Source organism: Papio anubis, chromosome 12, assembly GCF_008728515.1.
Source record: "Papio anubis isolate 15944 chromosome 12, Panubis1.0, whole genome shotgun sequence".
NCBI lineage: Eukaryota > Metazoa > Chordata > Mammalia > Primates > Cercopithecidae > Papio > Papio anubis.
This window is the reverse complement of record NC_044987.1, coordinates 25,468,128-25,483,803: the sequence shown is the minus strand read 5'-3', so window position 1 is coordinate 25,483,803 and position 15,676 is coordinate 25,468,128. Positions and strand designations below refer to the sequence as shown.

Here is a 15,676-nt window from a genome sequence, read left to right as displayed (position 1 = left end):
TAGCACATGGTTATAGTATTTGGCTTGGCTATTTTGATACAGGGGCAATGCTGAAGGCCCAAAAAGACAAAGGTCCTTTATTTCACCTGTAGTTGTTATCAAGTTACTTCAATAAAGTAAGTAACCTTGGCCCTAATTGGATGACTCTCACCAGCTCTGGATAGGTGACATTAGAAATAGAATTAAGAGTGCTATCTGTGCACAAAATTTTACTAATAAAAAAAAATGAATTTTACATTCTAATGGGGTTATTGTGACATGGCTTCTTTAAACGAGCCTTGTCAGAATGTCCCTTTTTTACAAGGTGGCCATATCAGAATGTTCTGTTGCTTCTTACACCTATCAAGACTAGGTTTTTATTTTTATTTTTATTTTTATTTTTTTTTGAGGCGGAGTCTCGCTCTGTCGCCCAGGCTGGAGTGCAGTGGCGCGATCTCGGCTCACTGCAAGCTCCGCCTCCCGGGTTCCCGCCATTCTCCTGCCTCAGCCTCTCAAGTAGCTGGGACTACAGGCGCTGCCACCACGCCCGGCTAATTTTTTTGTATTTTTAGTAGAGACGGGGTTTCATTGTGTTAGCCAGGATGGTCTCGATCTCCTGACCTCGTGATCCACCCGTCTCGGCCTCCCAAAGTGCTGGGATTACAGGCTTGAGCCACCGCGCCCGGCCTAAGACTAGGTTTTTATAGATATAATTGCATATTTTTTCAGCTTTAAGACATGATGTTAAAAAAAATTTGCTAGTAACTGAAGGCAATTTCCTAACTTTTGGATCCTTGAAGACTAGCTTTGAATAACACTCCACTTGACAAAATACTTTCTTAGCATTTGTATTGGTCAGTTCAGGTTGTCATAACAAAATACTTCAGACTGGATGGCTTAAATAACACATTTATTTTCTCACAGTTTTGTAAGCCAGAAGTCCAAGTTCAAGGTGCTGTCAAGGTTGGTTTCTGAGGAGGACTGTCTTCCTGGTCACCCTCTTGCTGTGTCCTGACATGGCCTTTCCTTTGTGCTTGCAGGGTGAGGGGCGGGAGCGGGGGAGAATGATACTGATCTGGTGTGTCTTCCTCTTCTTCTAAGTGTACTAAGCCTGTCGGATTAGGGTCCTACCCTTATAACCTTATTATCTCCTTAAAGGCCCTGTCTCCAAATACAGCCACATTGGGGGTTAGGGTTTCAATAAGTTAATTTGGTGGTGGGAGTGGAGTACTGAAAATTTAATCCATAACAGCGTTGCATTATGGTTGAATATGTAAAAATCAATTAGACATCACCTTAATCTCTGAAGGGCCCACTTTCTAGTGCTTAAAGCCCACTCTGTAAACAGATTATCAGAGTATAATCTCGTAAATATGATAGCAGATATATTCAAATGACAGTCTCATTTTAGCTGGGTATTGAAAAAAATTGTAGGAGTTGATGTGAACAAGGAAAACGTAGGCACTTTGGCAAAAGGAAGTAACATCATATACCCCAGCGTTGCTCTATAGTTAACAGGGAACCTCAAGGAGCTTTTAAACAGGAAAATAACATAATCCGGGTCATCTGGCCCAGACTTTAGACAGATGTGGAATTTTCTATTTCCTTAACTATGTAATCAAAGCTATTATTACCAAGTGGTACTTAAAGCTGTATTTCTAGAAAAGCTTTCTTCTGTGCTGTTTTGAAGTCTTTCTGCTATTGACATTGAATTTTTTATTTTGTAGCTTAAGGCATTTTTACGTTCTCCCTTTTGACTGACCTGAAAAAAGCCTTATTTTTATGAGTACCACATATTTATAGACAGACTCTTATGCATATTTTTGCTTTCTCTGAACTAAACCATACGTATTATGTTTAAAACTTAATCATTTTTAAAATACTCTTTAAACCGTTTCTCAATGCTTCACATGCATTGTGAGCACAACATTTTACAGTATCAAAAGGATTCAGTATTTTATCCTCTAGAAACCTTTGTAAATAGTCAAAAGCTTGTAGCTTAATGGTAATATTCCCCTTCCCCCCCAAGATGGGGAGGCTGTTAAGTTTTATGACTGCCCTCCATAGGATGATTGCCTTTGTGCAAGTTTTTCTCATAGATCAACTTAGTGATGTGGAAGTCCTGGATGTAAATTAAAGATGCGTAAGCACAGTGTGATCATAATGGCAAGCCTGCTATTTGAGGTAAAGCAATCTGGAAAAATAAGCCTTACAAAACAAGGTCTCTCTATTTCATAACAGGATTATGGTTTGGGGAGTGTTAATCCTTTCAATTCAGTAGTATATACATGGTTCCCAACTTAAAGATGGTTTGACTTAGAATTTTCTAACTTTATGATGGTGTGAAAGTGATCCACATTCTGTAAAAGCCATGCTTTGAGTACCCATACAACCCTTCTGTTTTTCACTTTCAGTACAGTATTCAATGAATTACATGAGCTATTCAACACTTTATTATAAAATAGGCTTTATGTTAGATGATTTTGCTCAATGATAGGCTAATGTAAGCATTCTACACATGTTTAAGGTAAGGTGGGCTAAGTATGATGTTTGGTAGGTTAGGTGTGTTAAATGCATTTTCAACTTATGATAGGTTTATCAGGATGCAACCCCTTTATAAGTCAAGGAGTATCTGTATACAGTAGTCCTTTTTGATAATAAGGGACATATTTTAGATAAATAGTCTACATAGAGTTCCCAAATGTTACTTAATTAAAAAAAAATTTTTTTGCCACCACTCTGTATGGTGCTGACCAGTGTTGTTTTATCCTATGGTAGAATATCCTTCAAGAGCAAACCAGTAGGAGATTCACTAACAAATAGTTGAATTGTCAAGTCTAAATACTTTAGTATTTTTAAACTCTGTTTACTTCCTATTGGAGAAGTGAATAGCATCAGAGTTGCTTTACCATGAGGTAATTATGAACTGTGGGGAAAAAAGAAAATGAGAAAAGCATCCCATCCTCCATAAAATAGATTAAATAATCACTCCAAGTAACTTAAGAATTCTCTGAAGTCATTTTCTTGCTTTCCTATACCATAAAACCTACATGAAATGGTGTTTGCTCAAAATATGCCCCCACTCCTTTACATCTGGGAATAGGCAGAAGCATTCACATTTTCTGTGCTCATTTGAAAAGATTACTCTCAACGCCAGGGCCTTCCATTCATGTTATGATCCCAGACTGCTTTATTCATGCTTTAATTCCTCATCTGTCTCAGAAATGGAGGCAGTGGTTAGAAAAGATTGAGCACCTCATCAATGAATGTTGGGCTGAAATGAGCTCAGCAGTCTGACTAAAGGAGACTTGTGTTTAATTCCACCTTGTGAAGAAACATGTTTTAAAACCCCATAACAATTTCATGGTGACATCTATAATGTAAGCAGTTAATCCTCTATTGTGTAGATAATAAGGTAATTTGAAACATGCTCTTAAGTTATTATATGTACATAGAGAGTCAAATTTATTTCTTTTCATTGATGGATGGGAAGTGAGACTTAACAAGTTTCTTGTCTGTGTTAACTTTTGTTTCTATTTCTGTTAGTACTTTAGGAAATTACAGAGAAGTGCTTTTCAGTAATGTGAGAAAATGCTCTTTGAAGAAAGGACATAAACTATACACCATACTATGCTTTTTTGCTTTTTTTGGGCCAATGATATGACCTTAAGCAAATCATTTACAATCTCTGGGTCATCAACATTTCCTCATTTATTCTTAAAATGTTGCTTCGGTATCCAAAGTTCTGTTGTTCAATAATGTCTTTGTCCATTCGTTCCTCTTTTTTCGCTCCTGCCATTTCAAATAATCATTATCATTAAAATCATTAAGTGTTGGCTTTAAAGGAACAGGAAAGGGATATGTTATGAGTTTTTTCTCCCCTCCCTTGACATGCTTTCTCTGCTTAAGGACATTGTGTACTAATTTTCACTAAAACTTGAGAGACTTGACTGGTGTTATTTATTTATTTATGTATTTATGTATTTATTTATTTATTTATTTTGAGACAGAGTCTGGCTCTGTCACCCAGGCTGGAGTGCAGTGGCGCAATCTCGGCTCACTGCAACCTCCGCCTCCCGGCTTCAGGTCATTCTCCTGCCTCAGCCTCCCGAGTAGCTGGGACTACAGGAGCCCGTCACCATGCCCGGCTAATTTTTTGTATTTTTTAGTAGAGACGGTGTTTCACTGTGTTAGCCAGGATGGTCTCGATATCCTGACCTCATGATCCGCCTGCCTCGGCCTCCCAAAGTGCTAGGTGGCAAACTGGCAGAACCAGATCTAGAACCCACTTCCTGGCTCGTCCTATTTTCAGTAGACCGTATTACCTGTGATGATTGCTTTGAAGCAATCACTGACAGAATCTCTGAAATTACTACTGAGAAAACAGTAGTAATTCAAGATATTATTTTTTGTTATATCATATTCTTTCCTGCATCTGTGCCTTTCCATCTGTTACCAGGAATGAATCGTCCCAACTCCAATTTAAGGCCAGCCTCTCTACTTGGTTGCTGGATCCCATCCTCTTGTTTCTCCTTGGGGACTTTGTTGCAGGATTATACCACGTCTTTTCTGTATTAGCAATTTCTCCCTCTTTACCAGATCTTCTTATTAGTATGCAAACGTGTTATCTAATAAGGGGAGGAAGTCTCTTTCTAGAGTCTGCATTCATCCTCAGTTGTGTCACATTGATTTACCTTTACAGTCAAATGCCACAGAATTCTGTATGCTGTTATTACCACTTCCTCATCTCTCATCAGGCTACGTACTCAGCATGTTATACCCCCACTTCACCAAAACCTGTCTTTTCATAATCAGCAGCAACTTCTGTCTTATCAAATAAAGTGATCAATTCTGTCTTTATTTTACTGGACCTCTCAGCCTTTGACACAGTTGTCCGTTCTCTCCTTGAAGCCCTTCTTCAGTAAACTTGAGGATATAAAGTTCTCCTGATTTTCCATTTACCTCCCTGGGAACTATTTTTCCGTCTTGTTTCCTAACTTCTCTTCTAATTCCAGACTCGCAGTTGTTGAAATGCTTCTGAGTTTAGTCCTTGGACTTCTTTTCCTCTCTGTCTTCACTTGCTCCTGGATGATTTCATCCATTTTTAGCCTTTAAATACCTTTCCAATGTAGATGAACCCTAAATTTATATCTCTAGCTGTGACCTCTCTCCTAAGCCCTGGTTCATGCATTTAACTGCCTACTTAATATTTTCACTTGGGTGTCTATTAGGCATTTCAAATTTTTCACAACTAGACAAATTTTTTATTTACATATCTTCATCCTGATTTCTGCTAAATCAGTACCTCTCCAAGTCTTCTCCATCATGGTATATACCATCATTTCTCACCAGAGGTTGATTAGGCACACACCTTCCTTTAACATACCAGGTACTTGGCTACCTCTGGGCCTTCACACTTGATGATCCCTATTCTAGAAAGCTTGTTCTCCCCCAGTCTACATATGGACCGTCCTCTCTGTCTACTTCCCTCCTTGTCCCTCCTTCGCTTCTTGCCTTCTACCTCTTCCCCTCCCCCGATAACTATTGATGGCTACCTACCAATTACCTTCTAATTAATATTTTTCCAGCCTTGGTGTAGGTCCCTGTCTACATTCGTCTCTGCTCTTTCTACTCTTCTGTAACTCAGAAATCACAGCACTGGATCGTATCTCAGCTTTTATCCTACTCTACATTCTCCTCTTTTATGAAACTCTTCTTCCTCAGTTTCTCTAACTCTCTATCCCCACCCATTTCAGAATTATTGATCTTACTGGTTCAGTTATGTAATGTTTTGTTTTCTCTTTTGCTGCTTGAGAATTGAACAAAATTTGCCATCACACTTCTTTACTTCTTATTGTACTTTTAAAAGATTTCCCCCCTTAACTTCAATTATGATCTCTTCAGACCTGACTTCCAAGTCTTATGAATGCAGCCCCACCTTTCTTTTGAGTGTCTTTCTCAACTTCTGCACAAACATGTTTTGATAAGCTTCACACATTAAACATATTTATAATATGACTCATTTTTCCCTTACAGGTGGTCTTTCCCCCATGATTTTGTGAAATTTAATGAAATTACCAAAAACATGGATCAAGCTTTTTTGAGTCTTCCCCCTCCCTCCTTTTTTATGTCCAAATTCCATTTACAGACATTCTAATTTCCACTGCTTTAGTTTAATACTCTTTGTCACATTGTTTTTGTTATTGTTGGTTTCTTCATTTGTTTGTTAATGTGACTAATGACAGTAAGCTTCCAAATGGCCTTCAGTGTATCTTAATGCCCCCGTGTCACTACCAATTTTTTCTCAAACTCATATTTAATCTTGTCATTCTCCTGGTACCTCTAGTAGCTCCTCATTGCACAGTAAATACAATACATGTAACCTCACAGTGTGGTATCATCGGCCTTCCGTGATACCATCTTCATCCATTTTCACTTTTTTTTTTTTTTTTTTGAGATGGAGTCTTGTGCTCTCATCCAGGCTGGAGGGTGGTGGCACGATCTCAACTCACTGCAACCTCCGCCTCCTGGGTTCAAGCAATTCTCCTGCTCAGCCTCTCGAGTAGCTGGGATTACAGGTGCCCGCCACCACGCCTGGTTAATTTTTATATTTTTAGTAGGGACAGGATTTCACCATGTTGGCCAGGTTGGTCTCGAATTCCTGAGCTCGGGTGGTCCACCCTCCTCTGCCTCCCAAAGTGGGATTACAGGTGTGAGCCACTGCATCCGGCCCATTTTCACAATTTTAATGGCTCATTAAGTTTCCCCTGCCTCTGCCCCCATTTTCCCATACTCTGCTTTGCAGGTAGTAAGATAAAATGCTTTTAAATTGAGTTAAAACTAACAGCATGGAAAAATTTAGGGATGTACATGGTAACAAGTGTAATGCTCCCAAGGGTAACCTCTGGGGCCAAAATTTATGAATAATCAGACATTCAGATAAGTCACTTTGAGGTAGAAAATCTTGTATTTATTACACATAGAGATGTAGAGAATTAAGGGAAAAGATTTTATTGGGAAACTGAGACTTGAGCTGATCCATAAAGGAATAATTGGATTTGGACATGTCAAGGGAAGAAGGCAAAATTCAAGTGAAGATACAGCACTGGGAATAGCTTTCAGTGAACTAAAAATTGATTTACCCATGTGTAATACCAGGTTTTTGGCATTTTATTTTGAGAAGGGGAGGGGATAAGAGGAAGGGTATATGATTCATTCTCCTCTGATATCTGTGCATATCACTTGTTGGCTTCTGTAGGTGGGAAGTAGCATTTGTTAATTTCTTGTATTTGCCAGGCCCTGTGAAAGATATTTAAGCTTCAAAACTCTAAAAAGCAGGTTGTTAAATCCCCGTTTGTAGATGAGAAGATAGACTCAGAAAGATTAGGTAAAATACTTAAAGAAGTATCAGATCTAAGGTTCAAACTCAGAGCTTTTAGCTCTACAGTCTGTCTTCTTCCTCTGAAAAATTATGTGAAAATGCATTGTTTTTTTCATAGGTCATTGTCAGTGGCCTGTGAAAATTCATTCTTTATACCAGGTTTTTGGATAATAGAATGTAAAAAAGCCTCCTGTACCCCCTGGAAATCTGAGTTCCTCTGAAAGTCCTTTTGCATTTTGCCGTTGAAAATCCATCCTCATTTGAATGCTGTCTATAACATTGCTTTACTTATCAGTCAAATTCAGGATATGAGATACCAGAAACAAAGTAGCTTTGATTTATTTGGAATGAAACAAATCAAAACCACTAGGCAGCAGATAAGAAAGATGCTTCTTCAAGATAAACAAGCATTTTTCAGTTATTTAACCACCAAGTTAAGTTTGAATCTGTGTTCTTGTGTCGTTTTCCAGCAAACGTTATTCCATGAGTCATATAAAACTAATCTCGTTCATGACTGATCTCACCCATTGCTAATCTCATTCAAAACTGGTTTCATCAGGTGAAAATTCATGTGCTATTCCGGACATTTGTAGGTTATCTGTTACTTTTATGACCATTGCTTTGTTGTAATGAAACATTTCTGTATTTTATCTTCTGGGCTGCGTTAGTCACCATCCTTCTGTATTCTTCTGCAACTAAATATGTAACTCTTGGAAAATGGCGTATTATATGAAAACACTAGAAATGGAATAATTAGCTTGTTACTTCCATGTTGTAGAGTTTGGAAATACCTACAAATTAGAATATTTTTAATAGAGAAAAGGAAAATTGGGGTGTTTATCTATAATTTCAGTCTTCTGAATGGCAATATTTATTGCCATGTTGTACACAGCCCATTTAGGTATCATGTAATATTGTCCTTTATCCAATGTGATAGTCAAGGCTATTAATGAATAATAGAATAGAGATAATTAATTGATATCTAGAAATAAGTACTTATTTCCAAAACAGAAAAGTAAGCATTCTTTTTAAAAAAAATCTTAGAGGTGTATTTTTCTTTTATATTTGTCTGTATGTAGAAAATTAGTTGCTTGGGAAAGGGTTGTTTTTATTTTTCCTTTGTTCTAGCTTTGTGATTGATTTTTTTTTTCCTTTAAAAAAAAAAAAACAACCGTGGTACAGCAAGTTTGTTAATGCTCTGAGCAGATTGCTAGTTAATTCTCTTGATGTAAGAATAAACCCGCACTAACCTGAAACTCATAGTCTGCTAAAAAATAAAACATAAATAAAAATAAAAAAAACCACTAGTTAAAAATACAGCTTTTGGTCAGGTGCAGTGGCTCATTCCTATAATCCCAGCACTTTGGGAGGCTGAGGTGGGTGGTTCACTTGATGACAGGAGTTCCAGACCAGCCTGGCCAACACGGTGAAACTTCCTCTCCACTAAAAATACAAAAAATTAGCTGGTCGTGGTAGTGGGTGCCTGTAGTCCCAGCTAGTCCTCAGGAAGGCTGAGGCAGGAAAATCGCTTTAATGTGCGAGGTAGAGATTGCGGTGAGCCGCGATCACACCCCTACGCTCCAGCCTGGGTGACAGAGCAAGACTCTATGTCAAAAAAAAAAAAAAGCAAGCTGCTTTTTTTCCCCCTTAACTTTCTAGTTACTAAATTGCCCTTGGTTTTTATAGTGTTTTCAATCAGAGAAAATGGATATTACTTGTCTGAGGTAGTATTCTTAATGCTTATGAACCTTATTTTTTAGGTTCGATGACTCACGGATTTTAATAGCCTGCCATTCACTTCATAGACAAGTCTTCTTAGGAGAGGAATAATAATTGAGATGAAAATAAAGATATCAAACCATTTATATTATTTTTCTGTAGGCCATAAACCGTAAAAAACAAAAACCAAAAAACCTCTCTGTAGACCAGCTTGGTCAAGATGGTGAAACCCCGTCTCTACTAAAAATACAAAAAAATTAGCTGGGCGTGGTGGCACACGCCTGTAATCCCAGCTACTCCAGAGGCTGAGGCAGAGAATTGCTTAAACCTGGAGGGGCAGAGGTTGCAGTGATCTGAGATCACGCTTCTGCACTCCAACCTGGGCCACAGAGCAAGACTTCGTCTAAAAAAAAAAAAAAAAACCTCTCTGTATTGAATGTCAAACTAAATTTGAATAAGGGGTGGCAGTAGTATTCTAACATGAATTTATTGGTAGCATGTCTGCACATATCATGGGTGGCTCCAATTCTCTTAATACTTATACTTACTCAATATATATTCCTTTCTTCTATTAGCATTGTAGTTATGTTGGCCAAAGAGTCCTCTAAACTTCTTTCTTTACTATACAGAAGCCCAGTGATGATCTAAGTAAGCAAAATATACTCTCTTCTGGTTGTAAAGGTCATATGCCATTTGCTTCCTATAGTCAGATATAGTTGTTAATGTTACTTGTCTTGACTATTTCTGTATATTCCCTGCCTAACTTCCCCGCACACACAGACCCCTGAAAGACTACAGTTGTACCTGTATTTTTGACTAGGGATTATGCTGCAGAATTCCTATGTCCTCTCCTAATTTGATGAAGTTGGCTTAAACTAAAGCATTTTACCAAGGATGCTGCGTGGATGTGCTGCTGCACTGGTAATAGACTAGACGTGGGATATACATATTGATGTGTCTGACAAGATTTATCAAATTCCATCGTTTAAAAAAAAACAAAACTTTTTTTGAAAGCTAACCAATAGACCCTGGTGTTCATCTCCATGGTTGAAATCTAGTTTTCTGCGATACAAAGTGGTATGATTTAGTGATAAGAACATAGTTTGTAGCTAGAAGACTTGATTCTAGTTCAGACCTTGCCCATTTACCAACAGCATGGCCAGGGTATTTAATATCTGAGCCCTAGTTTCCTTTTCTATAAAATAGAAATAAAGGCCCATCAAATAGGTTTGTTTGAGAATTAAGAGTCAATTTAGTTAAAGTGCTTTGTAAACTGTATTGGTTATACAGGTGTCAGAATTCTTATTTCAGGATCTTACAGTGTTTCCAGGTTATCCTTTTCAGCTTTTATTATTACATAATTTGTAGATGTCATAATCAGAAGAGAATAAAGCTGAAATCTGTAGTGATTCATTACACATATTGCTTCTTTCATCTAAAATTTTAATGTCCCCAAATTTTAACTTAATTGAAGATTCCAGTTCATTGTGTTTGAATAATGGAAATTTTATTTTATTTATGAGCTAGAAGTACTGTCACTGTATAAAACTTTAGTGAGGGATTCTCACAATGGATGAAAGATATTATTCTTTTAAACATTATTCTTTTTTGTTGATATTTAAGGTTTTTGAAATTTTAAATAATAAAACCTTTAAAGGCTGGGTGCCGTGACTCACACCTGTAATCCCAGCACTTTGGGAGGCTGAGGTGGGCGAATCCCAAGGTCAAGAGATCAAGACCATCCTGGCTAACACGGTGAAACCCCGTCTGTACTAAAAATACAAAAAATTAGCCAGTCATGGTGGTGGGCACCTATAATTCCAGCTACTTGGGAGGCTGAGGCACGAGAATCGCTTGAACCCAGGAGGCATAGGTTGCAGTGAGCCGAGATCACGCCATTGCACTCCAGCCTGGGTGAAAAGAGTGAAACGCCATCTCAAAATAAATAAATAAATAAATAAAATAAATAAAACCTTTAAAACTAATTGAAAAGGTACAAAATAAAATTATCATCTGTGTTCCCACTAATATCAAAAGTCAGCAGTTTATTTTGCTTCAGATTGCTTTTTATTAAATAAACAAAATATTACCGAAAAAAACTTGTGCCAAAGTACGGATGACCATAACAAATGTCAAATTCTGTAGCTCACATTATAAGTTGAATTACAGCAATATATGGAGAAACTTTAAAAAGGTTATTTAATCATAGAATAGCCATTTACCTGTGTGCTTTTATGGTTGCTATGAGACAAGTAAACCAGAATTATAAAGCAAACTCACAGTTTTAGAAGACTGAGCCAAGAATGAAAAACAAGCATGAGAATGAGAAAATGTTTTCACTTTGAAGTTTGGCTTGGGTAGCCACATGATAAGTATAAATGATTGGTCTGGCACTTTGAAGCATTATAAAGAAAATGCAACGCATAACATACCAATTCTTTAATAGTTTTCAGTACTTAAACAGGTTAAGGAATTTCATTTCTTTTGTAGCAGAGATTCAAAAAATGTATGTTGAATATCCTTATAAAGATAAAAAGCATATAGAACTTGATATATGACCAGATAATACAGAATAAACCAATGGATCTTGGGTATTTGTTATGGTATAGATCCATGGATTGCCTTAGGCAAAGGCTTTCCCTGAGAATTTCACTATTCTGAGTATTTGGTAGTTTTACGGTGTCTCCTATAAGGATAAATGTAGTTTCATAGAAATGTCTTAGATATTCATGATCAATTGTAAAAATGAGGAAAAAATATGTAATATGGAGCCCACATTCTGTGCCTAGATGGTAATAGCCTATAAGTAGGCTATTAGTTGTGAATTCATCTATGATAAACCATAACTCCCAATCGTAGCTGAGAGAGAGACTTCTGCCCCCTAGTAACTTCTTGGGAATAACAAATGGTGCCTGTGTAGTAGGATTTATCAATGGTATGTTGCAGATGCCCTCAGCTATTCTAGAGCTGCTACTTTGCTCTCAAGTCCTCTGAGTGTCACCTGGTTCCTATAGTGCTGCAACACCCTCTTTTTCCCCCATTGCTTCAACATGGTGCTTGCTGCTGGAATGAGTTTTTCAAATGCCACTTAAAAAAAAAAAGCCTCTACCCTGTTTATGGGTAGGCTCAGAAACCCATGGAGAGCTCCTGATTCATTAAACTACTTTTTTCAACATAATATGACCTTACCCTACAATCCTGCCAGAAATTTACCTGTTTATTACACTGAGTTCTACTCCACAGAGAATTGGGGGAGCATGTGAGAACACTTATAATAAAATAATGGGTAAATATATTTAGAAATGAGGGAGGAACCGTGGAAATACTGAAATAAAGAGCTGAAGGTTGAGACTAAGGAGGAAATCCCACCTGTACATGCCATGCCTGCAGCAGCTGAGGTTAAAGTTTAGCTCTGAACTGCTAGATGTGACCTGATTTTCTGCTTTGCCTCCTAGAGTCTCTTGCTCTAGTGCATGCAGCCTTTCTCCCTGCTCTCCTCTGCGTTCGAAGCCATTTCTGTGTGTGTCTACTGACTGTCTTTCCATCTGCCACTTAGTTTTAAAATTTTGTCTCAAATCCGTGTCCTGCCTTTTATGAAGCCCTTGTGGAACTCCTGTGACCCCTATAGCAGTTACACCGATTGTGCAGCAGTGTGGGGTCTTCATTAAGCATTTTGGTGACAGTCAGGAATTATGTTTTAGGCCAGCATTCTCAAAAAGATTTTAAGCATTTTGAGGAATTTTTACATTTTTAAAAACTAATCTGTTGGTTTTTCCTTCATTCTCATCATCCTGCAATGGTGCCTGTGCTCCCAACTTACTTCCAGGCCCTTGAAAGATCATGTTTCACTGTCCTGAGCCCTTCACAGGCGCTCTGCAGGGCTGAGGTTATAACCTAGCCAATGAAATCACGATTGGCTGGCAGATAAGTAAGTCTGTCTGTCCAGTTGACTCTTGCATGTGCAGAAAGCATTATGAATGAACAACACATTCTTTTAATAATTGGAACTTTCCATCGTGGACCTTCTCAAATTACATATGACTCTGTGGATAACTTAACCAATATCCAAAGAAAAAGTAGACTTCTCAGAAAAGTGTTGCAATTCTGCACTTTCTTGCCTCAAAGTATAGTTGTAAATCAGTCCCCATCATAATGCCGTTACTGTTAACATTATATTACATACTGTGGTTCAGGAATGAATCTCAGGTAAGCACCAACCCTGTCCTCTAAAGTATGCTACACCTATAAAATTGGCTGTCTGATCACCCATTGTTGTCATAATTTACAGTCAGGATTGTGCTACTTGAATTTGTGAGCAGCAGGCATGGAGCCAGAATTCTCCAGAACACTTGGTGGGGAGGGCACCGAGAAGAGAGAAGAGCTAACAGGGTGGTATAAAAATCCCCCTAAAATAAGCAAAGATGAGTTTCTCAGACCTAGCAGCAGTTATCCTCAATTTGTTCAAGTATTATCAATAGCTTCTCAATGTCTCCAACCAGAAGGCTGAGAGACCTGGGAAGCCTGCCCATGAATCTGGGAATATGCTGCATTGTCTTACGCTTTCTGTAGTAGTCAGAACAGATGTTGCTGTAGTTTGGCTATTTGACCCTTCAAACCTCATGTTGAAATTTGATCCCCCCAGTGTTGGAAGTGAGGCCTCATGAGAGGTGTTTGGGTCTTGGAAGTGGATCCCTCATGAAAGGCTTGGTGCCATCCTGGTGTGGTAACGAGTGAGTTCTGAGTTCTTGCTCTATTAGTTGTCAAGAGAGCTGGTGATAAGAGCTGGTGATAAGAGCTGGCACCTCCCTCCCTCTTTCTCTTGCCTCTTCTCTTACCATGTGATCTCTGCACAAGCTTGATCCCCTTCCCCTTTGGAAGCAGTCTGAGGCTCTCACCAGATGCCCAGTCTTCCAGCCAACAGAATTGTGAACCAAATAAACCATTTTTCTTTAGAAGTTACCCAGTCTGAAGTACTCCTTTATAGCATCATAAATGGCTGAGACATGTGATTTCATATTCTTTGCCATTAATATTTTTAACCTCATTTGTTGGTTTTTCTTCATTTGCATTATCCTGTAGTAATGTCCATACAATCAGCCTTTTTTAAACACATACCTCAAATAATTAGCCTACATATATATTATTAATTTGAAAATATGTGAGTACTGTTATTAATAGAACTAGTGAAAACTATAGTTTAAAAAGGGGTTTCTAAATTCATAATAGTTTTTGTCACTGTATATGTTCTCAGATAACAGAAGTACAATTATCATTTGGGATGAGATGGGGATTGAGGGATCTATACCTTTTTTTTAATGATGAAGGACGTTCTTACTTCTAAAAGGTTAATAACCTTGGACTCAGAAGTTAGTGCAAATTTCCTTAGCACCTATACAACTGGCCCTTACCACTATTCTCACCTATCCTTCAGTGTTACTGTACTGAGCACTCCCTGTTCCTTCCTGCCTCTCCATCTTTTCCTTTGCCCTATAAGTTCCAACTCATCCTTAAGACTGTTTAAAATCTTATATGTGAAATCTTCACTGCCCTCTTAATTTATTTTGTGTGTATGTGTATGCTAATATAGTAGTTCTATTAACAGGTATTTTACTCTATAGAAAGTCTTTCATCTACTAAACTGTCATATAGCAGATGATCAATAAATACTTGTTGAAGAAAGGAAGGAAAAGATGAAGTGCACATGAGAGTTCATTAACATATATAGTAGCTTCTTAATACAGTGATAGTTTAGGATTGATTTGAAGATTATTCACATCATTGACTTGGTAGTGCAGATTATGGATGGTAAGGGATATTTGGATAAATTATCTTTTGTGGAAATAATTTTGTATTAATTTTATTAAAAAATAATTTTATATTAAAACCAAAAGATTTGGGTTCTAGTTCTACTACCATATTTGTCTGCTCATCCTATAATTTTCTTATCTGTAAAATGTGAAATTCTAACACATTTTCATTCATTCATTTTTTCATTCATTAAAAATGTGCTAGACATTGTTAACTTTTAAATGTTAACCCATAAATAATGATATTGTTCCTTCTCATAATTTTGCACCATGTTTGTTTTTTCCTTTTAGCAGTTTATTTTCCTTATTTTTTTGGAGGGAAAAAGTACCTTTAAAAATGCACAAAATAAACTGTCTTTCAAATATGTCATCACCAGAGATTGTAGTCTCAACTATTTATCTTTAAATAATTACATATGGATAGGTGATTCAATCTTAGTCCAGTACCTCAATGATGTATGTAAATTCTTTTTGTCAGTCCCTTACCAGGGGGGCATTGATTGCTAAACAGAATATTAGAGATTGATACGCAAGATTAGGTATTTTTTTCCCCAGGGAAAGTAATAGAAAATAGAAATTTCATGCAAATGTATGCAGTGGATAAGTTAGCTATGATTCCCAACTATTCATCTCCCCAAAGTATATGTCTCCTGTGCAAACAAAATATTTTTCTTTGATTTTGTCTTGCTGAATGGAAAATTGATTATATTAAATGTTCCCCTATTGAAGTCCACTTATAAATGACTGTGCAGCAAACTGTAAAGAGATGGAATAGAGAATTTCAGCACTT

General features: G+C 37.4%; 1 protein-coding gene across 2 annotated transcripts in view; it reads left to right on the top strand.

Annotated features, from left to right (window-relative positions):
* DDX10 (DEAD-box helicase 10) overlaps window positions 1-15,676 on the top strand; it is a 292,818-nt gene that overhangs the window by 212,261 nt on the left and 64,881 nt on the right. The window lies entirely within an intron of this gene.